We start from the raw sequence: 27,935 nt of genomic DNA on the forward strand, positions 1-27,935 counted from the left end.
AGAAATGAGCAGGCCACATTGAGGGGATGGGGCGAGCCACCCAGAACAGATACTTTCTCCCAAGGAGGGCCCTGTGTATGTTGTGCCTATCTGCTGAAGGCTACTCCATCCACAGCACATAAGCAATCAACAACATCACTCTTTGCAGATTCACACAGAAAAAACCTGCTCAACCAGAAACTTTAAGCAATCACTACAAAGAAGCAAGAGTTGGTATCATTCAATTATACCTGCCCGCTTCTCTCGCCTCATAAATGCCACATCTCCTGGCTTTGGTCCATGACACCCCAACAACACAATGAAGCTGTCTTTCTGTAAACTCCACCCTCTTCTTCCTGGTCATATGCAAAGGTTCTCATCTGATGTGACACTGCCCTCACACCCCTGAAAACTCACCTCTTCCCCACGATCTCAGTTCACCAGACCCCATGCCCTTCAACCACATGTCTCTAAGCTCTGTCTGCACTCCCTACCCAGTCATACTCACCAGCTAATCTCTGACTGGCAGAAGCTGGCCACTCTGACTCCCCTTAGAGGGAGTCCTCCTCCCGAGGTATCTGCTGCATCAGTACAGACTGGCAAGGGTTAAAGCTCAGCTTAGCTTTCAAGGGACAAATTATGGATGGCTGAGGCCTCCTCTAGTCATCTGGCAGCTGCCTGCAATGTCCACAACCATCTGGCTGCTTTGGTCCTTGGGAGAGACCCTTGATGAAAGACTCTGCCAAGCAAGCGGATGGCAGCTAGCATCTGAAATTAAAGTTTAAGATTCACCTATTGATTTGAAATAATCTGACTTCCCAGAGCCCCAGCACATAGCTTCTCTAGCAAGGAGAAAAAAAATACATATGAACAACAACAACAACAACAACAACACACACACACACATACCCACACACACATACCACAACCCTACACTGATTTGATATAAACTCCTGGAAAAGCTACCAATATGTTTAATATCAACCTCATTTGTGTGGCTGATTTTTGTTGTTGTTGATGATGATGATGATGTTTCTGCAATAAGATGGTTTCAATTCCCAAGATGGCTAGTCATGGGCACCACACTCTCTGTTTTAAGTCCTGTTCAGGGGACTAGTTCTTCTAACAGGTACTGCATTTGGTCTCCTTGACCAAAGGAATGCAGTGACAACTAATGGCTCAGACGTTTGGAGCAGAAGAGAATGTTTCAAGATGTTAACATGGAAAAGAGTACTGCCTCCAGCTTCTTGGAGCAAGGCTGGCCACATATCACCCAGTACTATTAATCCCCATCATTGCTGTTTGCTAGTAAAAGGTGGAACCTTCGCCTTAGAGTCTTTACCAGTGTGTTGGGAGTAAACTGCACTGCTGGGAAAGTGGAGGCCAAGGCATTCTCAAGACCATCAGTCTCCCAGATTCCAAGGAGACGATCCCCCTCAGTTAGCAGGCAGAAAAAAAGTACTTGAGAGAACATCCCCTAGCGAGGTGGGTACCCTGGGGGCTACGAGGCCATAGGCTACAGAGAGCTGGTCACCTACAATAGCTCTTGAGAGGACTGTGCCTCTCTCCAAGTCACATTTTGGATTCTATAGAATCACATCAGGTGCCTCAGACAAGGAAGGCCAATTGCAGGTCATAAAACCTCCAGGCAGCCTTGCCAGGGCACAGGCTGTCCTCATACATCGGGATCACAAACACACACAGGCAAACAACCAAGATAGAGGTGGTTGGTAACTAAGAGCCAGCATCATATCATCATTCACGGACAGTCCTGTGGGTACCAGTGCTTGGTGTGAAACGGGCAGATTTTTCTAACTGTTGAGAATGTCTGTTTTTTAAAGTCTCTCATTAAAATAGGAGAAGAAATCGTTGAAATCAATATTGATTGAAGACTTACTTTATACCAAGGCCATGCAATTATCTTAAAGCCCACAAGAAAAAGATAACCATTTCCCTCATCTTACAAATGAGGGAGTGCACAGGTAAAGTAGCAGCTCAATGTAGAAAAGTGCTTGCTGCCAAGCCTGAAGGCTTGAGTTCAATCCCCAGGACCCACATGCTGCAAGGAAGTGATTCTTTCAAGTTGCTTTCTGATCTCCACACATGTGCTACACACATACACACACACACACACACACACACACACACACACACACCCCACACCACACCACACACACAGTGATTAAAGAAATGAAAACACCAGATCTGAAAACTTCAGCCAAGATATGCGTTCCTTTTTATTTCTTCTCTCTTCCTCCTTCTTCCTTTTCTCCTCTTCAACATCTCCTGTCTTTTCTCTTCTTCTTTCCCTTCTTCTCCTTCACAGACCTTTAGGTTTTATATTATCCAACCTTTATATGCACAACTACTTCTACAAAACTTACCTTTAAATGTCCTTTCTAGGGCTGGGGGTGGCACGGGACTCCTGTAATCCCAGCATTTTAGAATGGCAAGGCAAGAGGACCAGGAACTCAAGGTCAGAGTAGGCTACACCTGTTTCCAAATGTTAGACCTCCTGGGCTCATATTCTACATACTTAATGTTTTCTCTTCTACATTTAAATTTTTATGGGTATTTGATTGGTTGATTAGTTTTGAGACAGGGTCTCATGTCTCCCAAGACTTCTTTGAGCTCATTGTGGAGCCCTAGTTGGCCTTGAACTCTTGATTCCCTTGTCTGTTCCTCTCTCAGTGCATCTTATTAAAAAGACTCTTCTTACATGCATAGAGTATCTACTCATACTTCTTCCAGTTTATTTCAACAGTTTTCAAGATGGCAGCCCTATGAATAATGTGTTTCTTGTGTGCTGCCTTTTCTGGCATTTTTCTGCTCTTGTGCTGTATCTGACATACTGAATCTCTCATTCATTTTGAGTATCTGATGACACCTGATTTCCTCTTACTTCAAGGTAGGAAATCCTTCCCAGGTCTTGCTGATGATGGGATTCATAGGACCATGGATAGGTCATTTTATGATTATTATTCTTTTCTTTATGTCTTTATGGAAGGAACCTTCTCATCTAACTAGAGTATAAAGATCCATCTATCCCTGTCCTAGAAGCCAAGAGAAAGACAAGGGCTGAGAAGGTGGCATGCTCAGCCATTGCTACTAACCCTTCTGAATCCTCAGTTAAAACAAATGTCTTCAACTCTGCTCCCTGTTTCAGTCTGTCAGAATACATTCCCAGTCTCTGTCGATGTTGGTAACAAGGAAGCATTTATATGTCTAGCTTTGTGACATAAAAGAGGAAGCTGAGGAATCTCTGTGCTGTATGTAGTGGGTGGAACTGGAAAGGGTGTTCATGTTCGAGACTAATGTTTAGAGGTCAACCTCAAACATTATTCCTTAGGAAGATGGTCTTGGTCTTTTGAACAAGGTCTCTGCTGGCCATGTGTTCTCTATGTGGCCAATTTGGCCAGGTGAGTGACCAGTGAGTCCTAGAGATCTGCCTGTCTCTTCTTTCCCAGCACTGAAAGTCCTGCCCCTATGCCCAGCTATTTTATGTGAGTTCTGGGGATCAAACCCAGGTCCTCACATGCACACCTGCTTTACCAACTGAGCCATCAGCCCAGCTTCCTAACCACTTTTTAATGGACTTTCCCTGCAGCTTCCTGCTTCCAGTCATAATCACAGCCTCTCCTTACAACAGATGCCAACGCAGAAGATGTAGACAGAGCAGAAGTTGCATGGCTACATCCAGAAGAATGTTGCATTGGCAAGTGGAGGCCATGAGGTCATGATGACACGGTTGGATAAAGGACCAGTGAAGGTGGGCTTGGGGAACCTGTGCATCAAAGGAGAGTGTCTATGTTATAGATTTTGAGGATCTCTGGCTGTCACAAGGTTGAAATCCAGGGGAATAGCTACGGAGTTTGGAATATAATAGATAGATCCAGGAGAAGCACTAAAGAATGAAGACCAATAAAAAGTGTATCGGCAAGACCTGTGTCCCAGGGCAGCCATGTCCTTTCCTGAGTCCTCAGATCACTGGCACACAGAAGGCCCTGAGGTTGGTAGATGGTAAGAGCTTTTTTACAAGGACACAAGATGCTATCCAGAACTAAGATCTTTTCCCAAGCAGGTTCCCAACCTCACACCAACATTGCTCACAGTTTCCATGCCCCACTCTCCTATTCTCCATTTATTAGCTACAAGCATGAACAAGGTGATCATTTTAAAGCCCAAATGTGGCCTCTTTCTGATCTTTACTAGAAGAAACCCTTCCTAGTTCCCATAGACATCAACCACATAAACACCAGTCTCCCTGGATGGGTAGATACTCTGAACACAAGTCACATGAGGGAGGACTTAAACCTTGCTTCTGTTCTTGCTTCTGTGTGACTTTGCCAACCTGTCCCCCTGGAGCGTGTGTGTGTGTGTGTGTGTGTGTGTGTGTGTGTGTGTGTGTGTGTGTGTATTATAAAGTACTCAAGTATCATACATGCGATAAATATTTGAGAATCATAGTAATGGTAGTTAATGGTAGTGGGAATAGTAATTATGTTCACATAGAAAGATATAATTTTTACTGATTCTACTAGTTTCTCTAAGTGATCAAGTATTAACCACTATCTACCTAAGATATTGTGGACAGAGGAACTCAGTGGCCTTTGCAGCCGCCACATTCATCCTGTGATGCTAGCCATGGATAAGGAGACAATTTATTTAAAGTTACTTTTTGGTTTTAAGTACATACTTCAGTTATACTTTAGTTCACATAATTGTTATATGGGAAACTATGGATACAATCATTGGATCTTGAAGCTTCAAGAGAATTTCAAAGTTGTTAGTCAATGATGCCTATTGACAATGCATTACATGGCATCCCTGTTCTCTGGGATACTGTTGAGTGTGGAATACATCCAGGACTATCATCCTGAAGGCTGTAAACAGGAGGGTGTGATGGTTCATTTTAACTGTCAACTTAACAGACTGTCAGTCACCTGGGAAAGATACCTCTGGGTACACTTGTGGGAGATTATCTTCATTGAGTTAACTGAGGTAGGCTGCCCACCTTGGGTAGTGTCATTCCCTGACTAGGATCCTGAGCCCTACAAGAGGAGGAGAAAATGGACAGTGTGGCAAAATATACATCCATTGCTCTGTGCTTCCTGTCTGCCGATGTGATATAAGAAGTGTCCTCAAGCTCCGGCTATTGTAACTTTCCTGATGCACTGTAACTGGGACCCATGATAAAACAAACCCTTTCTCCTTTAAGTTATTTCCATGAGGGTGTTTTATTACAGCCACAGAAAAAGAAAGTAAGACAGTAGCCATAGAGATTAGAGACCTTAAAACACAGCAGAATATGTTATTTCAGCAAGAGAAAAGAGAATGGGCTGACAAAATGGCTTAGCTGGGAAATGTTTCCCTTGTAAACCTGGGGACCTGAGTTTGATCCCTAGAACAACAATAACAGCAACAATAACAACAACAGCAGCAGCTACGGATCTGGTAGTGTGCCTTTGTAATTAATACTAGCATTAGGGAAACAGAGATAGGAAGATCACAAAGGCTCACTGGGTAGCCAGCCCACCACCACTCCACAGCCACACACAGCCACACAGTAAGAGAGACAGGGAGAGAGGGGGTGGGGAGAACACAAATCATGGAACCAAGAAACTTTCTACATACCCCTGAAATGTGCACAAACCCCGCCCCCCTAGAATTCCAAAGAATGGAAATGTTCCTGGCAAGCAGGTTTACCTTGGGCTGGAGATGGTGTTCTGGTTTTGCAGTAGAGATCAATGAAACAAAAGCATCCACGATCTAAAGTCATGTTGCACCCAAAGCAGCACATGCATCTCTTCCATCAGGCAAGGACTGTGTGTGTTTGGTCCATGGTAACGTAACACCATATGAAGTTAACTTCCCGCCTGTCTGTGACCACTGCTCTCAGCATGCATGGTGACCTTTGGAGGTATGTGAGAAGCTTCTACTTCTTTGTTGTAATAATAGCACAGTGAACACTGCAATAACCTTCTAGATTAATCCATTGTTTAAGCTCTCTCTGCAACTCTAAATATATCATCAGTATCAGGGTTCTTGCATATTATTATAATACCATTATCATGCCTAAGAGCAGCTTTTTTTTTTTTTTGGTTTTTCGAGATAGGGTTTCTCTGTGTAGCACTGACTGTCCTGGAACTCAGAAATCTGCCTGCCTCTGCCTATAATGGCCTTTACAGCTCTTCCTTGGTTTTTCCTACTCTTAATCTTAGGGCAAACACTGCACTGGGCTGCCATGTCTTTTGTGTCTCCTCTGGTCTAGAAGGTTCCTTCTGCGCATACAAATTCTTTCCATCTTTCAAAGTGCTGACATTTCTAATCTATTCCAACTGCTGTAGGATGTCCCAAATACAGGTGCCTGACGACTTTCTCTTTATTATCTTCAGGTTGGGGATTTTTGGCAGAAAGATTCCACAGATGACAACACTGTGCCCTTCTCATCTCACTCTGTCAGAAAGCCATGTAGTGAGAGTCTACCTCATCACCAGCACTGCTAAGTGTCATCTCTTGATTAAGGTGACATTCCTCCCTGTCAAGTTACCCTGGCCCTTTGTAATTAGTAAAAACATGTCAGTGTGTTGCTTGGAGGCCATGGAAAGACCTGCTTGCCCAAATTGCTGATTTTTTTTTTTAAATCATTACCGTTACTTCCATTCCCTTTCTAACAGAGCTGGGCACAGATGGGAGGACAGAGACCCTGTCTTCATCCACTGTACTCTGCAAATCCCACTCTGAAACATGAAGCCTCTGGCCCCCTTTTTCCCCCTTTATGGAAGCACTTACTGGAGAGCAATCCGTTTTAAAAATGCATTACATCAAAGAGCAGTGAAAACAATTACCAACACTCAATTAGCCTGGCATCGCCCCAGCACTGTGGATGTTCTTAAGTGCAGTGCAAGGGGGCTGAATATTCTGAAGGTGAAAACATATCTCCTATAGCAACAAGAGGCTCAGGAGCCATCGAGCATGGCACTCTCACCCTGGCACTAGCCAGCAGGTTCTGGCCCTGACCCGTCATAGCAGGCTGCTTTCTCTTAGCCCAATTTAAGCTTCCTGTCTCTTCTTATGCAGCCCATGCATCTCCTTCATTCATTCAGATCCCTTTGTCTTGATTTCCATCTTCGAATGGCAAACCTTACTGATATTTGAAGGCCAAGGTCAAACATTTGATTCTCTACATCATTTGCTAAAAATGTGATCTGCCTTTATCTCAGTTCTCTGGGCTTGTGACAATTAGGATACTAGGTGCAAGTGTGTGTGTGTGTGTGTGTGTGTGTGTGTGTGTGTGTGTGTATGTGTGTGTGTGTGCCCTTGCATGACTAAAATAAAAACTATGGTATCCAACTGTACATCAATGAGGTTCAACCACCAAAATCTTTTTAAAGACTTTCATTTCTTTTTGAACACTTCAGTGGTTATTATGGGGATGGACAGAACCCCTGATATTCTTAAAAGTGAGTACATTTCATAAGTTTTATTTTGAATTAATCCTGGGAAGGAGAAGAAGTTAGCAATATGATTCCTAGGAGTAAAATATCTGAACCTAGTCCTCGCTAAAGACTCCAAGGATCGGGTCTATGAGATTTCTATCCAAGCCCCAGCTGGCTTGGATAGAAACACATGTGGCACCATGCATACTAACTGTTTGCTAAGTACATAATAGATGACAGAAAACTCAAGAGTCCCACCATTTGTATTTGTTTGGTTCTTTATAAAGAAAAGGGCTTTCTCCTTTCCCACTGTCTGCCCTCGAGACATCTTAGAAACAACACCCCCAGATTTCTGTGCTTTACCACTGTTGTGGAGCCAAGGAGCAGGCTCTATACCCTACTGCTATGCATTCGAGACCCTCACCATCCTGTCACCAGTGCATGGGCCAAGCTGTCCTCTAACAAACAGGGGAGCATCAAGTTCACTGCATCGGGGATGGTGTGATGGTGATATTGACCGTCTACTTGACTAGACCTACAGTAACCTAGGAAACAAACCTCACGGATGTCCAAGGCTTGAGTGAATTAACTGAAGGGGGGAGATTCATCTAAAAGGTGAGTGGTGTCCTCCCAAGCTGGAGTCTGACTAAACAGAGAGGAAAAAGTGAGCAGGACACACCAGTATCCATCACACTCCGCTTCCTGATGGTGCATGCCATGTAATCAACTGCTCCGCATCCTGCCATTTAAGTTGTGCTCTTATAACTGTGAGCCAGAACACATTCTTCCTTCCCTCTCTCCCTCCCCTCTTCCTTCCCTCCCTCCTTCTCTTCCTTCCTTCTTCTCTCTTCCTTCCTAACTTCCTTCTGTCCTTCCTTCTTTCCTCCCCTTGTTTACATTGGGTATTTTGTCATAACAATTAGAAAAGTAACTGACAGGGCTCATCTCACCCTAGCACCATTCAGAAGCCACAAGGACACAGCAGGAGATTTCATTGTCCTCCACTGGCCTTCTGAAGCCTGAGTCTCTCTCCCCTCTCCCCTTGGGTCTTGGCTTTAGCATCCAAACACTGCCAATATCTCACTATGGTCTAGAAAATCCTAATTAAGTCTAGACCAGCCACAAGGAGACTCCCCAAAAATATGATGAGCAAGACTCAGAGGTCACACTAAGATACCTAAGCTATCGGAGAACAACCAAAGGCAACATGAGATGACAGGCCTTGGAAGTTTCCACAACAGGAGAACCTCCTTCAATGGCAGTCAGGCTTCTGCCAGCACCCAAGTGCACACAGCATGGCACAACAACAGCTGCTGTCTCAGCACCCTCTCAGAGGCCCTCCTGGGCAGGTGGAAGCATTAGGCATGAACGGGGTAATTAAAGCTCCCTGTCCTAGATTTCGGCTTTCTGAAACCTCACTGTGGTTTCTAGTCAGGCCATCTCCACAAACCTGAGTACACAAATCCCAGGCTGCATAGCAGACACTGGGGATACAGCCCCTCTGGGTGCTAACGAGGTGCAGAACATTTATCAGTCTACTTTTGAAATCTGTCTCAGCTCAGTGCAAGAAACAGATGGACGTTCCCACCCACAATGAGCTCTGGTGCTGTAGAGCCGCTTTTCACATTATCTCATGTGGCCGGATGGGCCACCTCTTCTGAGCTGTGATCACTTCTCAGAAAAAGGGAATTGCTGTGGTCTTGGGGTCAATCTCAGGATCTGGCACACTGCAATGTCATTTCAAAGATAGGCTTTGATGACAGTGGACAGTCCTGGAGTTCAGCCAGTTGAGTTCTGACCTCAAGGCAGGGTATGTTCTCTGGGCTGCAGCCCTCCTGCCCCAACCAGCTGTCTGCAGCTCCCTCACACCACTCCAGAGTGCTGTGTGAAGATGCAGTCACAGCCAGCACATGCCACCTTCTATTTTGATGTGACAAGGACATGTTTCCCAGGTAACATGGGGCAGAGGTGCAGCCTCCCCCATCTGAGGGGTCTCTTGGGAATTTTAAAATCCAGTTTGCTCCTCTTCTTGGACTGAATGAAGAAGTTTCCTCTGGAAATGACTATACTGGGGTGGGATTTCAAGGGTGGGTATCATTTACAAACTGAAGTGCAGCTGTGGAATCTGCTAAAAGCTAGATGACCTAGCTTCACACAGGGAGTAACTTATAAAGCCCATTACTCCAACCATACAGAGAGGGTCTCAGATCTTATATGTTTATTTCCACAGAGAAGTGGCTGGCAGCTGATGAGTCTCCCAGCCAAGCTGAAGCACCACTGCGCTGAGCCAGTTCCCCTCCCCAGAGCAGAACCTGCCAGCCCTGGGGATACCAACCTAATGTAATGGTTCTTCCCTCCAGAAGAACTACCTCCCAGAAAATTTGAGAAAGAGGTTGGGTTATACCCAGAAAAAATGCACACGCATGTACTCACTATAGTCTGGATTGAATTTTTGGGTCTCTCACCCCAAATGCACATGCTGAAATCTAATCCTGGTGTTATAGTATCTGAGATCAGGCCTCCTAGGGGTAACCAGATCATGGGGGTGGAACCCATCACGAAGTAGATTGCTGCTCTTGTAAGAAGGGGCTGAGAGTTCTCATGAACTCTTTCCTCTGTGTGAAGATATAATGAAGAGGTGGACAGTCTGTCCTCACAAGACCCTGGGCACGCCAGCATGATGATTCTGGACTTGAAGCCTTTAGATCTACAGGAAACAAATATCTATTGTTTAGAAGCCATGTGGTCCTTGGCATTCTGTTCAAACAGCCTAAGAAAATGTTGTGTGCATGCACACTCTGTATGCCTCATTTGCTTTTCTAGCTGCTGTCACAAAACACCTGAGGGAGGAAGGGTTTCTTTGAGTGTGCATGTGAGAGGATGAAGTCTGCTATGATGGACAAAGCATGACACCAGTGGAATGAGGAGGCTGCTCATACTGCCTCTGCCACCAGGAAGCAGAGGACAAACAGAAAGTGGGTGCTGGCCATCAAACCTCAAGGTGCACCCCAGGGACTTGCTTCTTCCAGAAGGGCCCAGCTCCTAAAGATTCTGCAACTGTCCTGAAATGGCTGAGGACCAAGTGTTGAAAATGTGGGACTAGAGGGACATTTCACACCCAAAGAACAACAGTGTGTATACACATGCATGTTCACACATATGCCCACATGTATATACACATGTAGACATTGATATATTTTTATATTATTCCCATGAGTTTTCTGGTTCTGGTGGGGAATGTTACCTGAAGCCCACACAGAAATCTACAGGAAGATTCCTATTCTTAAATCTCCCCAGGACCCAGTGGCCCTAGGTACCCTGCAACCTGACTCCTAAAGTCACCCATTCTCTCATTTGGAACTTCCTGCCCCGTGATAGGTTCAGGCCTGAATGTGACCCTCTGCAGTGCGGAGCTGTCTCTTGACCATGAGACCAAGAGTTCTGAGTACTCTTGACCATGTCACGAAGCTGTCAGACACTGTCTGACCCAAATCTGCCAGGAGGCAGACTGATTTCTTTTCTCTTTTTTTCTTTTCTTTTGAGGAAGTAGCTCAGGGTGCTTTGTCACCATGGATTCTCTTTCCGACTTGCAACTGGAGGTAGGGGCATGGGGGCAGTGTACCAGTGAATGGAAACACACTTGAGTAAGATACACACACATACACACATGTATACACCCATGCATATACACCACACAGAGACACATAGATGCACATACACCACACACATACACATGCACAGGTACACACAGCCATATACACCACACATTAGCACATACATTTACATAAGAGGTACACATAGATATATAGGTACACACACAAGCATACACATCAAACACAAGCACAAATATACATCCATGAACACACACACATGCACACAGTTCTTTCCTGAGCCCAATGAAATGACAGTAAATTAGCCACATCCTTATGATGGTACATCCCAGCTTGGACCTTACTCGACATAATTTAAGTGACAGAGTTTCCATCCAAATCAGTAGTTTGTGCAGAAATTGTGCAGGTGCCATCACTAGTTTGGTGGTGCCTGAGCCCTGGGCTCATTATGTGCCTTAACCCAGTGGTAATACCCCCACGCTATCTTCCCTCTCAGCCCATCAATCAAAGGGACACTGAGATACACATTCCAGTACAGAGAAGGAGGCTTCTCAGCTTCATCCTATAATGGCATCAACTCCTCTGTCATCTAGGTGCTGTGTGTCTGCCTGTTAATGTAGAAACCCCACACATATGCCTGTGTCTCCAATACACCCTAAGCATAAGAACTGTGAAAGATGTGGATGTCAGCTACTGAAGCACAGTAAAGCTTTATGTAGCTTTACCAGCCTAGGGCAGATGTTCCCCTTATTCTAGACTCCAGAAATATGTCAGAAAAAAATGGCTTTTTGGTGGGCAGAATAGTGTGCCCCATCAAGTCACAGGTATGTGGGCCTGGGTTCAAATAGAGACTCCAGTGTTCACTCCCTGTGTGACCCTAGGGGAGACACTTTACACCCCCCTGTGTGACCCTAAAGGAGACACTTCACACCCTGTGTGACCCTAGGGGAGACACTTCACACCCTGTGTGACTGACTCTAGGAGAGACACTTCATACCCTGTGTGACCCTGGGGAAACACTTCACATCCTTGAGGCTCGGCTCACCCTTCTAACATGGGAGTTAAGATGCACTGTCACAGGACAGGGAGGTGTAAATATGACAGTTGCAGAAAGGAATGGAAGCCATGTTTGGCACATTACGGAGGGTCAGTACACCTCTGTTGATTTGCCCTTCCTTGCTCCATTCTGAGAAGTTCCCATCAAAAGCATCTGTATGATATCAGAATCTAATTTTAGCTTTCTCAAGCCTCTGCTGGCCATAGGGTCTGCCGCTTTCATAGACATGGGTGACCTGCCTGGGTCCAGTGAAAGGCTATGATTGGCACGTTCAGAGCGATGACATTAAGACATAGCACTGTTCCATGCTTCAGCACAGGGTGAGCCCTGTCTTCCCTGCCAAGCTGCAGGTATTGGCTTTTCAAGTAATTCAATCCATTTCCCTCAAGACAAGGGACAAGAGACTTTACAGAATGATCAGGAAGTCCGTTTATTTCCTAAGACGTTTACATAGGTCACAGTAAAGCAGTTTTATGCCTCCAATGACATTTCTTCCAGGACTGCTCTCAAGGAACATAATTTATTTTTTATAAAGCTTTAAAGGTTGTTGTTTGCTTGTTGTAAGTGGACAAGAATCTGTGTCTAGGCAGTCAGAGGGTCCCCCTTGACTTTGTTGGAACATCTACAGGAAAGTAAGTGGACCAGGCTTGAATGAGTCATAGACAATGTTGCCAGTGTCTAGTAGAAGGTTCAAACCTTCTGTGCTTAACCTCTGTGGGCTAACAGAAGCCACCAATGAGGAAGCTTCTCTTTGTGAGCTATCTTTTGATTCCAAAGCAAAGAGTCAGGACAGAAAAAGCAAATTTCCTAAAAATATTTGCCCTTAATGAGAACCTTCCCCTAAACTGACCCAATGATTAGCACATAACAGATCAGAAACCGAGGCTCAGAGATATGAAGTCACACACTTAAAGTCACACAGAGAACATTAGCAGTTATGTTTGACCCAGGCCTGTGTACAGAACCCCACAGCCTGCCTGCCGTCATGCACCCAAGGTTGAATCTTTAGGGAAGTTGCCTCTGACATAATGGAAGATGTCTGCACTTAGAAGGGTAGGGACTTCTTTCTCTCTTTCCTCCCTCCTTCCCTCCCTCGCTCTCTTCCTCCCTTACTTTATTCTTTCCTTTATTTTTCTATGTGCGGTATATACACACGGTATGTGTGCATGCATCCGTGTATGTGTGTATGTGTGTGTGTGCGCGCGTGCGTGCACGTGTGCATGTGCGTGTGCATGCACAAGGACATGTGCACACGTATATCAAGGCCAGAGGTGGAGGCTGATACTGGGTGACCCTGACTTTTTGAAGCAGGATCTTTCACTGAACCTTAAGCACATCAATTGGCTAGACTAGCTGGCTAGCAAGCCCCAGGATCTCTTGCCTTTCTCTCCTCAGCACTGGAGATGTGTTTCGTTGTATTAAGCATTTTCTGTTGACACTGAGAACTAATCTCAGGCCTTCACACTTGCATAGACATTGAGCCACCTCCCTGGCCCAGTGAGACACATTTCTTTACCCAGCAACATTCTTGGCAGTGTCCCCCAGGAATCAGCTCCCTGAGCATTGGTTTTACAATGGCAATGGCTAGATGACCTCACTGTGGCCAAGGGTCACTGGTCCTGGAGTGGATAAGAACAACAATCACATGGATAGATTAGTTTTCTAAATGTGAACCTTCACATTCCCTAGCATTTGTCATGAATGGGATTGGGCCCAACTGTCACTGGCCTTGTATTCCTAGTCTTGTCCTACAAATGGTGAACCCACAGAAACCATATATATTTTTAATAGCCTCTCACCCAGCCTAAGTTCTGGCCTTTTGTTCCCATCTGATAGTGGGAGGAGACTGGGAAACCAAGGAGAGATGACAGAAAGTGCAGGACACTAGAATGGTGTGAGGGAGTCACACCAGGCCTAGACCTGGAGCCCAAGCCTAGAAGACCTGAGGAATGTGAGCAAAGTGGGGATTTGAGGAAAAGACTGATGGGTTGATCATGAAGGATGCAGGGCTAGGAGCCCAAAGGAAAACCCAAGCCAGGTAACTCAGCTGTGGGAAGACACACATCCTTTTTAAGGAGAAAAACTGCCATCCACTGAAGTATCAAGTCAATTATATCCAAAGGAGCGACATTAGAATCAGCAATAGCTGTCACTAGTTATGTGACCTTAAGGAAGTCATTTCACCTTTCAGTGACTCAGCCATTATCTCCACAAAATACAAATAGGGTGATGGAGAGATGGCTCAGGGAATAGGAGCACCTGCAGAGGACCAGAGTTCATTTTTCCAGAGCTACATTGAGCGGCTCAAAATTTAAACAATAAACAGAATTAAACACAAATCTTTGGTTGTCAAAATGTAAAAAGATCCAAATCAAGAACTAACTAAGATCCAACTAAGAAAACAGCAGACCTCCAGATGCCGGGTTACTTATGAACAAGAAACTATAACCTGAAGAAAGAATTCCAGAGCCCAGGGAGCAAAATCAAGAGCATATGCTGGGCAGTGATGGTACATGCCTTTAATCCCAGCACTTGGGAGGCAGAGGCAGGCAGATTTCTGAGTTCAAGGCCAGCCTGGTCTTCAGAGTGAGATCCAGGACAGCCAGGGCTACACAGAGAAACCCTGTCCTGAAAAACAAACAGACAAAAAGAGCATATATTGGTGAATGCACTTGCGAGTGTGCAGGCACACACACATGTACACACATAATGCATGCACACACATATGCATACACACATATGCATATACACAAATACACACATGCATGTGCACTCACACATACACATACATACACAGAAACACACGTGTGCACAAACACACGTACCACATAAACTTTAAAACACATTTATAAACCAAGAACACTAGCAGAGCCCTTCCCTAGGCCATCCCAAGGAGGAGATAAGGTTGTCCTTGTATGGGCCTGCACATGAGCCACAGAGCCACAGTGAGTACCCATCTATTATGACTGGGAGTCTGTATGATTGCCCAAGGGGCAAGAAGTAATAGTCTTGCTTAATCTAGAAAAAAAAATCAATAGGGTTCATGGTGGCTAAGATATATCTGAATCACCCTACTTGTCACACCTATAAGTGTCAGAGACAGGTCTACAACTTCAGTCTCTCAGCTCATGAGTCTTGTTTTTACAAATCACATCCCTATGTGACACCCAAGGAGTAAAGTTGACAGTGTTTGCTCATAAGATGTTTACCTCCTTCAGGCAGAGAGGTTAACAGGAACCAAATAGTTATAGATGTGTTGTGATGTCATGAAAAAAATAATCCCTCTGGGCCTCCACCCCTCTCCAGCCATAAGCCCTGTCCGTCAGAGATACTGATGGCTTGGCATGTTGGAGTGCAGGGCAAGTGCTGGGTGTGTGGAAAATTCTCTTACCATGGATGCTGTCCCTACTACCATGACAGAGTATGGATGTGTTCAAGTGCAGAGAGATCCCAAGGCTATGACTGATGCTAGTGAACTGAGCTGAGATATGGTCCAGTACGATGGACCAAATGTTTGTGCCTTTTCCACCCAAAGTCATAAGCTTGAGATCCTGGTCTCAGTGTGATGGTTACTAAGAGGGAACGTGGCTAGCTAGAAGATGATATGAGAAGACTCACAAGGACACTAATTCCACTGATAAGCACTCCCTTACCCTTTTGCCCTGTGAGGTTGCACTGGGAGGGCGGCTGTCTGTGTAGCAGGAAACAGTGCCTCACCAGCTACTGCATCTCTCAGTGCTCTGATCTTGACCTGCCTAGCCTCTGATCTGCAAGGAATCAATGTCTGTTTTTCATGAGCTGCCAAGACTGCAATATTCTGTTAAAGCTGCCTGGGTTAACGGAGAGACCCAGATGAGGCCAGCTCTGTAAAACAGACCATTAGAAACTCACTTTGCCCAGGGCAGCAGACAACCCAAGTAAGATCAGAAATCTGGCCTCTTAAACCTTACAGGATTCTCAGCCCTGTTAGAACTAAAATACTTTTCCATAGATAAATGTACAAATATCTTCTTCACTTAGGAAGAAATGACCACAGGGGAAAAAATGCATGCAGGGATATCTGTACTCCTGTGTCCCCACGTACAAACTTAATCATTTGAAATGGATATTTATGCTGTTTCTGTTATCTGAAGTTAGCAGGAGGCCAAGGGTCCCTCATAAACGGTCTTGGTGTCCTATGGCCCAGGCTGCATGGATTGGCTCATCATATGCAGCCATTCCCTTCTCCGTCCTCTGTGAGTGACTTGTCTGAGTGAGGCTTTTGTGGCTCAGGGTCTCCTCTCCCACCCTCTATGACTCCTGGGCTTTAATATCTCCTCCTTAGAAGACTTGACAAATGCCCTACCCAGCATGAGAACACTGGAAAGCCTCTGCAATGATCCCACTAAGAAAGGAATCTGTATTTTTTCCATTATTAAGGGATGAAGTATGAACAGTGGGATCTGGAACATGCTGGAGGTGGCAAGCTTTCTCTCCTCCCCTGTGGCCTGGTTAACAAAGCTCTGCTCCAGAGATGGGCCGTACCCTTACAGCTACCCTCAGGATGATACAGTCCTCAAGACACCAGAAGCAGCATGCCATCCTCAGACAGAAGATCAGGCTTCCAAGAGCTCAATGCCAGACAGACTTCGAGATGGCTACAGGACACCCGCTGAGACAGGACCCTTCTCACTAACCCGCTGAGAGAGCCTACTCTGCTGCTAATCCAATGCCACACCAACTGTATTTCATGGCTGAAAAAGTCACTGATGGGCTAAGTAGTGTTTGTTATCTAACTAAATTGTACAGGAAATGATGTGTGAATGAGAAAATTCTAGCACAACCATGGATCACTTCTGACAACTTCGATTATGGTTTTGTTTAGTTAAGCACTTGTGCATTCTAATGAACTGTTTTGTGGAATTATTAATTGGATCTGGGATTTCCAGCTGCTGCTCTGCAGCCTCCCTAGTAGAGGTGATGTCTGGGGACCTTCCCTGTGAGGCCGAGTCCCACATACAAGTCTGGGGCTAAGGTCCAGAACAGGCAGGCCCTCTAGATGAGGAAAAAATGAATAGCTTATGTTCGCTGTCACTAACTTGAAGACATGGAAAAGGAATTTCTAGAAAACACAGGGACATAGATGAGGGCTATGGTGGTTAATCTTCAATTTGAGTCAATATAGAATCTCCTGGGAGACAGGCAAGGTGCGCTTCTGAGAGTGTCTGTGAGAGAGTTTTCGGAGACTTTGATTGAGGAGGAAAGACACACCCTGGTTGTGAACAGCACCACCCAATGCCCTGGGGCTCCAATGCCCTGGGGCTCCGCTTGGGATAAAAGACAAGAAATGAAGAAAAAAATATGCTAATCTCTCCCCCTGTTTTCAATTTCTTGCCAGCTTAGATGTGAGCAACAATCTCTGGTGGAAGATCCTGCCACCATGGTTTTCTGCCTGCGTGAGGCTAAGGAACCCCAGGCCTGTGTATTTGGTCTCATCAATACAAAGTTAGTTAATGCAATAACTTAATTAGGCATGTGTGCAAAATGTAGCCTATTAGGAATGGGTTCCTGTGCAAGCATCAGTCAGAGCCATGTTCCAGTTGCCCAGGAGAATAGTGCCTACTGTCTTAGGGCAGTAGACAGCACTGTATTCATCAGCTTCTCTACACACAGACCCAGAACAAACAAACAAACAATTGGCCCTGGCCTGCTCTCCTCAGAGCCTCTATGTCCCTGCTCCTCCAGCACTAGCCAGACCAGCACTGTGGTCCCCTTCCCACACTAAGGATAGCAGTGTAGCAGCTGAGAGGTCTGTCCAGCTAAACCAGGCCTGGATCTGTTCTACCAATGGAAGAAATCCCATGGGGGACAAAAGGAGCTGGGCCTACATACAACTATCTTACACCGGCTAAGAGTTTAATGAGTTCTCTAGGCAGGTGACAGAAGTCACTGAGGGACAGAGGCACATGGCTTTCAAGAGGGAAAAGCAGACTAATGATTCCTGAATGGGGCAGAGAGAGGATGGGACAAACCAAAGGAGCCCAGATGCAGCCTTTGTTCATGGTAGGACAAAACCATTGCCAATTCTCCGCGTTTGTCACTTCTACACAAGAGGTAAGGCCAAAAGCCTGGTTGGTGTGGCCCACTGAGACTAAGTGATGGATCCAGGAAACGTCAAGATGTTGGGGGCATAATGAACTCTGACAGGGCAGGAAGTCAGTGTACAATCCCCATAAAGGTCCAAACAGGGCCAGCCAGGGTCATGCTTACTTTGTATCAGTCGTTCAGACACCCGAGCCAGTTCTCAACCTTCCCTTGGGCATCTTACCTGGTCCCCTTGTTAGAAGGTTGCCCCACACATTTCCTCATCCTGAGTCTGCCCCACCTTTCTTGGCTACAGAAGACATTATTTCCAGGAAGATGGGTGTGATCATCAGCAATCAGGAAGATCTGGAGTCCAGTTTTCTGGAAGCCTCTCCCCTCTTGGCAGGTATACAAATATGAATAAAGCTGACCCAAGCTTGCAGTGCACCAAGCTGGGGACTGTGAATGTCTGCCCAGGGTAACCTTCCATGGCTAAGGAGAGAATTGAAACAGGATTGATGGCCCAGTGGTAAAGGATCCTCCAAAAGGATCTGAGCACAAATGACAGCAGAGACCTATCCTGAGGGGTCAAGGCTTTTTGTCTGCGTGGTGAGACCTGTAAAGTTCTTAGGTAAGGTCTTTGGCAAGCAAACCCAAGAAACTTATTAATGCACCCTGGCACTATTCTGGAAGGCCATGGAAGACTCTCCATATGTGATCCTCACGCACTGAAAGGCAGGCAGAGTTATCTTCTTCGTCATACAGAGTTGAGGTCTGAAGCACAGATGGGTTCAATTCCCTGCCTTGGATCACCCAGAGAGCAAATAGAAGGGTAAGGTACACATCCCAGTAACACAACCTGGTGTTACACTCTGACATGCTGGTGGGAGCCTGACCTCACAGCTCTGCAAGCCCCAGGCACCAGGCAGAGGCCTGCTCCATTCTCCCTGTACCTAGACACATAACTAGACCTCTCTGACAAGTGAGTCTGAACCGCTCAGTGAGTGAACCTTAACAGAGTTGGCCAGGACTTTTCCTGGAGTGGCAGCCTTTGAAGAGCAAAGGTAGCAGAAGGTTCCTGAGAGAAGGCTATGGAAACTGTGTCTCTGTATAAAATCAGGATGTAGGACTGGGCAGCTAGAGAGCTAGCTTCTGAGCTGGGGGACCTGAGAGAGCTTCCAGAGTTGGGGAGGTCCTCAGAACTCTCATGGCTGAGATGATGGGCCAGCTTCATATCTGTCAGTCATGTTTATGTAAGTACCTGCATTAACCAATTGTGCCATAGAGACCCATGTCAGGAGTTTGTCCATCACAGAGAACATGACTTGGAGCCAGCTAACCCACCCAACTGACAGGTGAGGCTTTTATATTTAAGGAAGTAAGTCTTTCCTTTTCCATCTAGTAGTCTCTAGTAGTAGCCAGCACATCTGGGACTAGTTGTCTGGCCACATCCATCTAGGAAGTGACCTTGATTCTGACTGCCCAGGTGAGTGGTCCTGGGTCCAGTTTTTGTTCTCTCATCATAGTGATGACCAACAGTGATTGGGAAATCTTTGGGGAAGGAAGCCTTAGGGGCATCCTCTTCCTTAACTTGGAGTATAAGTTTCCCCACCCTTAAGCTCTCCACAATAGTTTCCACATAAGCTGATCTCTCTCTCCCCCCCCCCCTCACACACACACACACACACCAGCTCCATTCTCAGAGCCTTTCAAGGTCTCACTTTGGATATTAACAGAGGTCAAAGCTAGCAAATACTGGAAAATTATAAGGCAGGTAAAAACCTAGAAAGAGTCTGCCTTCAGCTCAGGTGATCTATAGGTCTGCCCAACACAAAAGGAAGAGACTAAAGGACAGTGGGAGGCTTGAGAGATTTCAGAAGTGGCAGAAAAGCAGGCTCTATCAAGCCACCAAGGATATCACCAAGTCTTACTTGAGCAGACGATGATTCTTAAACATGGCTAACGCTGGAGGCACTAGGCGCTGTGACCTCCATTGCAGCCACTAGGGCCCCAAGAACTCAAAGTACCTGACACCAAGCCACCATCTGATTGATAGAGCCCAAATTCAGACCTGACCCAAGATGACTTCTCTAATAGAAACTTGATCAATTAACCTCTGTTCTCATCAAGACTCCAAAAGTAGAGAGTCCTCACACTGAGAAGTTAGTCTTAGATGCTGAGTGATCTGAAATGACAAATGTTCAGCAAATGAGGAAAGACACTGAGTTCTTTAAGGTCCCTTTCAGCAGCATGCAGCTACAGACTTTGATATGCACACTGCTGTGCAGTGTGTTACTCCAATTTATATGCCTCTCCTCCATAAAGACACAGTACATACAGTACATGACTGTTCGTGATCATCACCCAGCAGTGCTCCCTCCCCATCCTCAGGGAGAAGGCTTCCTCACTGACATTGGCTTTGAATATAAAACTTACTTTGACCATTGAAACATGATGCAACCTGCCCCAGGGAAGGCCTTAGGGGACACTACACGGGACAATCAAGCTATCTTTTTTCTTCCAGTAAACAAATCCCAAAGTAAGAGTAGATTTTCCAGTCTGTGCCTCACAAGGGGAAGGCATGGAGAACTTCACAAAGCTGTGGCAGCCACAGGCCATTTCCACCCTCCAATGTCCCTGTAAGCTAGTGACAAATGTCCCCCAGACATGGAGTGAGGGTGTTTAATACAACAAAGTGTGCAAATATGGAAAACCACTCCGCAGCACTGTCTGCTAAAGCAAGGGAAGACATGAGACATAAGACCCAGTCTCTGCATTCATAAGACTCGTCAGGGCAGAGAATAAAAATGTTTGAAAGCAGATCTTATACACAAGTCTCGAGGAGCCTTAGAAAAATAGATAGGAACTCTGCCTAGGGGATCCAGGGTGATTCCAAGAGGGAGAGACTTGGATAAGAACGTAAAAGCTAAGTCCAGTTCTCTCAGAGATGCTACAGAGGAAACTGCACAGATTCAGAGAGGGGAAAACACACAGACCAATTCATCTATATTTATGCATGAATGCATTAATATATTTAAATACATGGATTTGTATATCTGAATATATTCATATATATTTGTGTATGAGAGCCTCCATTCTGGGGATGCTAGAGTACAGAGTGACAGCAGGAAATTGCAATGATGAGGTTATAACGAGAGAGATTTACAAGGACCAGAGCACCATGCTGATATGTTTACGACCTGATTCTTGAGGCACAGAGATTAGGGTGGGACAAGACTCAGGGTTTCCTACAGCACTGTGTCTTAGAAATGTCACACTGTTGCAGGCGGAGTAGAAAGTGACTGGGGAGCACAGATCTCGAACCCGATGACCAGGACTGATTAAATCAGCACCGGGTAACTAGGTCCTGAACTCAAACACTGGCACCAAGAGTGAGTGTGTTTGCAAACTACCTCAGGGGTGACATTAGTGAGATGTGACCAGGCACAAGATGGAGAACGGTCATTACAGATCTTGTCACTAAGTGACTAGTAAAGTCATTTGCACAGAGGGGGAGACTTACAGGGGAGATGTAAGGGTATTGAACACCCATGGTGTAGGGGGGTGTCCCTGGAACATCGATGCGGAGGTATTTGGTTATTAACTGGAAGATGGGGAGGAAATCTCATCAGCCTGAGTGGAGGGAGGCTTGGAAAAGGATAAGAAAGGGCTATAGAGGCAGTGTCCCCTGTACTGAGAGCTAGAAGAAGGTGACAGGGAGGAGAAGCCAGGAGACAAGACAACAGCATTCTAGGCAGGGGCTCTGGACAAACAGGCCCTGGAACAGTTACTATGAACAAAGCTTGAGTGACTGGATGAGGAACTGGACATAGAGTAATCATTTATGGATGAGCTGATGTGTCTCCATGATCATAGAGCACTGTGGCTTTATGGGAAAACAAGAGGATTCATGGGCCCCTGTTTTTCCTGCCAAGCTCAGCTGTTTGTCCATTTTTAGCATTTATGAGGAACTGTCCTGTGATAAAAACCAGAAGATGCCTTGTTATTCATGGATGTGATAAACGCCCACATCATTCTTTCTTTTAACAATACAGTATGCTTTTAGGAGACTGTGCTACACAGTCCCACAGTAAAAGTCAGCCACAGTATCCGAGGCAAACACAACTAAGATCTGGCATCATCCAGACTTCCTACATGCACACTGAAAGTCACCAGGAACCCTGTTCTATGCCGGCAATGGCTTCCTTCACATGGGATGCAGGCAGCTGAAATGGCTTCTTCATCAGCATCCATGATGGAATTCCATGTAGAGTATGGCAGCGCTCATTTAAAATACACATCTCCTCTAGAGTCAAGCTCAACACACATCGTGTTTTCCTTTAACAATGTACCGTCAAGAATGGTTTGGATCCAGACGTGCACATTCTGTATGGGGATCACCCAAAAAGTCTTATTTACCTTGGAGCTGCCCTTATTCCATGTCAGAGCAGAAGAGCCCCTCCCTCTGCTTCCATTATAGTTCTCATGTACTGAGGGAAAAGAAACTCTGACATAGAGCCAGGACTGTAACCCATGCCCACCAAAGTTCTACTGTTGGGTCAGGAGAGTCCCTGCTCCACCTGCTCTTGTATACTTGCTTATCTTTCATGTTTCTGATCTAAAGTGGCCAACAACTCCCAGTACTAGAAGTAGAACAGAAATTATTATTCTTGTTCTGCAATTAACAGACTTCTCCTAAGTAACCGTCCAGGGGAGCTTCATTCCACAGACGGCTGGCCCATGCCTTGCTGCATCACAGCCCATGCCACTGACAGTCTGTCTCCACATAGAGATGTCAGGCTAAAGCACTGGCCCATAAAATTCCTTCATAAGCAACTATATATTCATATTTTTAAAACCCCGATTCTAAATGAGTTCATATTGTCTAGTTTTAGTCTCTTAAATACAAATTTCGAGACCTAACAGAGTTCTCTCTCCAATTTTTCACAGCCTCATGAAGCCAAATATCAATGAGCTGTTTGCCTGATAAATGCCAGTTATTCTCAATTTTCTCTAACTGAGAGTGACAAAAGGCTGTCACATTCAAGTGTCCTGATGGGAAAGAGACAGAAGAGCCCCTGCCAAACCACCATCATCTCTGGAGTTCAGGCTGGCAGGCTGCTGGGTATCTAATGAGCACTTCTAATAGACCAGACCACTGTCACATCTCAGCCAGTCTTCACTATGCCACCGAGCTAGTCCTACCCATTTCACAGACAAGAACAAACAAGCAAACAAACAAACAAAATGAGTTTTTGGAGAATGTTACAGATAGACAATAGAGAGGAGACATCACAGGGATAAAGTTGGGGTACATTAGTAATTATTCAGGGGTCCAAAGAAAAAGGCTACTCAAGCAAAGAGGCCAACACAAAAAAGTTACAGAAATACATAATACAGTGTGTCTAGGGAAGGGTGGTGACTAGGAAGGGTACAGCATGGAGAACTTCAGTAGAAATGACTAAAAATAGATCTAGAATCTCTTCCAAATGATAAAGGAAGTTATGTCAAGCTGGCAAGCTTGGGTTTCTGATTCTAGAGCCTGGAAAAACAGCAAAAAAAGAGAAGTGGGCAGGCATGAGACAATAGGAGTGACATGGTTGCCACACAATGGGCACCAAGAACCCTCCAGGAAAAAGACAGTTAAGCTCTATGAGGTAGTGAGTAGCTTAAGAGTGGAAGCCGCTGGGACATGATGTGCGGTTAGCTGTCTTATTCTAGACAGCCCCTCTGACTGGTAGGAGTATGGTGTTGGGCTTCACAGAGCAAGATGCAGGAATGAGGAAGCCACTGTGGAAGAAGATATAGAAGAGAAGCAAAGGTGATAGGAGATGAGACCTGAATAATAGGGACAGGGAAAGAAAAATGGGGTATATTAGAGGAAACATGAAGGCAGATGGGACTTCAGAAGTCAGGAGCCAAAGAGATGTAGGGAGAGGACATGTAGGTTTATGGATAATTCTAAGTTGAGCATGTGGCAGAAAACATTGGTAAGTCCAGGAGGTGGAGGAGTGGGTACTCAATCAGCTTATAAAGCTCAACTAAAGCAAGCAGCAAATCTAGTGCAAGAGAATGCTCGCAAGTTAAGCTGGTAAATGCCTACACTCAGCTCATTCCAAAAAAACTTTATGGAATCTGCCAACAGCTAAAGTTCCACAAAAGGCAAAGAGGACTTCCTTGAGATTCTCCAAGATTGAGCTCAGTCAAAGACATGGGCTTCATTAAACTCTGTGATAAGGAATTTCCAAAGGTCTGACACAGAGTTCAGAACTGGAGTTTCAGTCTGACCTGCTAACAGGTCAAGTAGACTCCCCTCATGGCAAGAGCAGAGAAAGAGTTCGATAGCAAATAGTATGCAGACAGTTTAGACTGATGGAAGAAACCAAAATGCCACTCAATTAACTGGACAACAATAAGGGAGCTAAATAATCACAATAATAATAATTAAGCTTGTCCTACGGAATGTCACTCAAAGACTCCAGAGAGAGTAGCACCTTCCTGGGTCAGTACATTGCTCAGTCCCCACTCGCGTCTCTCCCCCCTCCCCCACCCCCGTGACTTTCATCTCTTGGGTAATGCCTTAGATAATTTTCAGCTCCCTACAAACATTGCAGCTGTGGAACAAGTGGACCATGAGCTCTGGTTGAGTGGCCTCAAGGACAACTTCTCAGCAATTTGTCCACGACATCTCACACATAGAGGCTATGGTGAACTTCAGCAGCCTGGCCGTCTAGCCGACAGTCACACCAGAAGGAAGAGTCAAAACCAGGACCCAAATAAATCTGTTGGTCTCCAATTGCTGCCATCCTTACCAAACCCAACGACACTGATGTCACCGAAGCCTGTTCAGAGGCCACAATGCTGTTCCTCTGGAAGCTGAGACACATGGATTTCCTGAAGAGTTACCAGAGAGAGGGCAGGATAATACACAAGCTGTGCCCTATAGCAGTGAGTCAAGGCTCACTGTGGGCATCCAGGTCCTTCTACGCTGCCTCCCACAGTATCCCCAGCTATTTATAAACCCTATCAGTGCACACTGAGCAGATGATTCTGGCTTCCCTCCTGCACTTTAAATAACTAAGTTCTGGGTGAAGGCAAGAGAATGTAACTGTTATCCAATAGGCTTGGCCTAGTGCATTGTGGACTCCTCTCCTTTCTGCCTCATTATCTTGCTGCTCCTTTGTGTTCCTAAACAAAGGAACGTGGGCAGGCAGCCACAGCCTGCTTAAGCTTGCCTGGCAGATGGAAGGAGGCCAGGACTCTCCCAAGCCCTTTGGGGAATGACAGCTCAAGTCCTGTGATGGAGCCAGTGCTGTGTGTGGCACCTCATTCATCCCCTCTGCCCTTATTTTAGGTAAAATTAAAGCCAGGAGGGTCAAGTGACTTGCCCAAGAGCACTCACATAGGAAGAGAAGCCAAAGTCTTAAAGTTGGCAACCTTGTGAGCAAAATGGCTCTTGGACACAATAAGTCAGTACTAACAAACTGGGGCAGGGGCTTCCCTCACCAAGCTGAGGGCTCCCAAGAGAAGTAGCTGTTTAAAAAGACAGATGATAAATATGAAAATTGCCAGATCCCTCCAGAGAGAGAGCGTTTGATTCTACAATGTGTGTACTATAAGAGGAGGAAGGAGTCCTAGTCAAACCATTCTGTCTCACCCTTGATTTGAGAGACGGTTCTCAATCATCCAGTTAATCAGTCAGTCATTCAACAAACATTTGCTGAATGCCAACTCCTTGCTGGAGTTTGTGGTTGTGCTGCAGGTGCAGTAATGGATATGGCACAGTCCCCCAGATGCCCAGCCAACCAAGAGACAAATAAGAGGCCCATTGAAGGTGGTGGACATCCTCCACACCTGTGTTTCCCTCATCCGAGCAATAAGACAGCTGGAACCTGTGCCAGCCTTATGATATCTCGATGGAGTCACAACTCTGTTGAAATATTCATTTGTAACATAGCCTGCCCCTGAGCAGCTTGTCCTTCAAGATACTGGTAGCCTCTAGATGTCTGATTCTGCTGATGTTCCCTAGGTAGCAGTGCTATGTCGAGTCTGCCCAGGGATGAAAATGGTAGATGTTGTAAGGGCAGGAGTCAGGGGGCAGCAGGGTTGACTGGTTTGGGTCCTGAGTTCACTACTATCTTACTGAGTGACCTCAGAACAGCCTGTCAGCAACTTTGAACTGCCATTTCATCCTCATTAAATTAAGACTGAGTAGAGAGTTCTATGGGATCCCTTCTGTTCCGTGGAATCTCTATGCAACCCTCAGTCCACAATGTAGGCTTTTTATATAATAAGGAAGATGAAGTGTGAACAGGTATTAGACCAGGGCACTGTGGTTTCATGGGGAAAGGCAGGAGAATCTGAGTAGGCAGGCTGGCTGGTATCTAGTGCCCCTGAGCATCTTGGGCACTCCAGTAAACTCTCTAGCTCAGAGAAGCCTCAGTTTATCCACCAGGAACACCCTGACTTGGGCACATAGAAAAGCTTAGGTGAAACCTCTATCCCTTCCTTCCACTGCTGTCTGTATGGTCCAGAGAGGACAAGCCCTGATGCCCCAGGCCTGGTTCTTCATTCCCATGGGCTACTTTCCAAGTGTCAGTTCCCAAGCTCACACCCACTTGTTCTCAGGAGGCAGAGCCCTGCACCACCTACCCTGATGCCCGGATCAACTGCCAGAGTCAGGCCAAGATGGCCGCTTGCCCATCTGAGTCCCATAGTTGCCTTGCCGGAACTTCCTGCCAACTTGATCCTCTGACTTCCTCTAATACACCCGTGCTTCATGCTGGTATTGCAGCACGGACCTGCCTCCTGGCTCTGCCCTAAAGTGTATTTTCTGTCAAGCCTGCTCCTCCCATTGTGTGTAACTGGAGACAATTGCATTCAAAATTCTGATTTGACCCCTGAGACCTTGCAGCAATGTATACTTGCAGCTCATATACGCTTTACAGTCTACCCCTCGCCTCCTCCAGCTCCTCAGGAGTGATGCATGAAATCCCAGTGCATTTGATATGCAGTAGTGGGTCCCTACTCAGTGTTAAGCCCTACTTCTTCCCTGTCTAGAAACACACAATGATTTCCAGGTAATACTAAGCAAGCCTGTCTGTCAATCTGTGTTCTCCCTCTAGCTCCCCACACATACCAAACTTTTATGGAACCTGGACAGGGAACAACCTGACATACTAGGGCCATAGACTACTTTGGGCACACACTGGGCTGTGATCAAGGCATCATATGTGCTGTGCTTGCTGAACTCAATTCAACAGCTCCACAATCCAGGTTCTCTGGTTATCTGTACTTTACAGTCAAGGAACATCCTTGTGTTAATCTCCATTCACATATACTGGATTTAGAATTGTGTTTTAGTTTCTTTTTTGTTGTGATTAAAATACCCCATCAAAGCAACCTAGAGGAGAAAGGCTTTATTGTAACCTGCAATTCCAGGTTACATCCATCACTGTGATTAAGTCAAGATGGCAGGAACTTGAAGCAGTTATCACATCACACCACAGTTAAAAGCGGAGAGGAAAGAATTAATGCCTGCCTGCCTGCCAATGCCCAGCTGGACCCCATGCCTAGAGAAATGGTCTTCTCATATCAATTAACACAATTAAGGCAATCCCTCATAGACATGCCCACAGACAAATCTGATCTCAAGACTCTCATCTCAAGTAATTCTAGAGTGTATCCAATTTACAATTAAAATCAACCTTCACAAATTACCCAAGAGACTGGAGCACTCTTCTGGGGGTGTCTATGGGGTGTTGTCAAAGGGGATTTACTGAGGAA

The 27,935-nt window shown here is 45.7% G+C and overlaps 1 protein-coding gene and 1 long non-coding RNA gene across 3 annotated transcripts in view; both read right to left on the reverse strand.

Annotated features, from left to right (window-relative positions):
• The window catches only part of Galnt18 (polypeptide N-acetylgalactosaminyltransferase 18), a 305,010-nt gene that overhangs the window by 194,884 nt on the left and 82,191 nt on the right, over positions 1-27,935 (reverse strand). The gene's annotated exons all lie outside the window — the stretch shown is intronic.
• The window catches only part of LOC116102806, an 88,631-nt gene continuing 70,317 nt past the window's right edge, over positions 9,622-27,935 (reverse strand). Inside the window, exon 3 of the long non-coding RNA XR_004123286.1 lies at positions 9,622-10,125. This is a non-coding gene — a long non-coding RNA (uncharacterized LOC116102806). The remainder of the gene's footprint in view (positions 10,126-27,935) is intronic.

This window comes from Mastomys coucha, unplaced genomic scaffold (assembly GCF_008632895.1).
Source record: "Mastomys coucha isolate ucsf_1 unplaced genomic scaffold, UCSF_Mcou_1 pScaffold21, whole genome shotgun sequence".
NCBI lineage: Eukaryota > Metazoa > Chordata > Mammalia > Rodentia > Muridae > Mastomys > Mastomys coucha.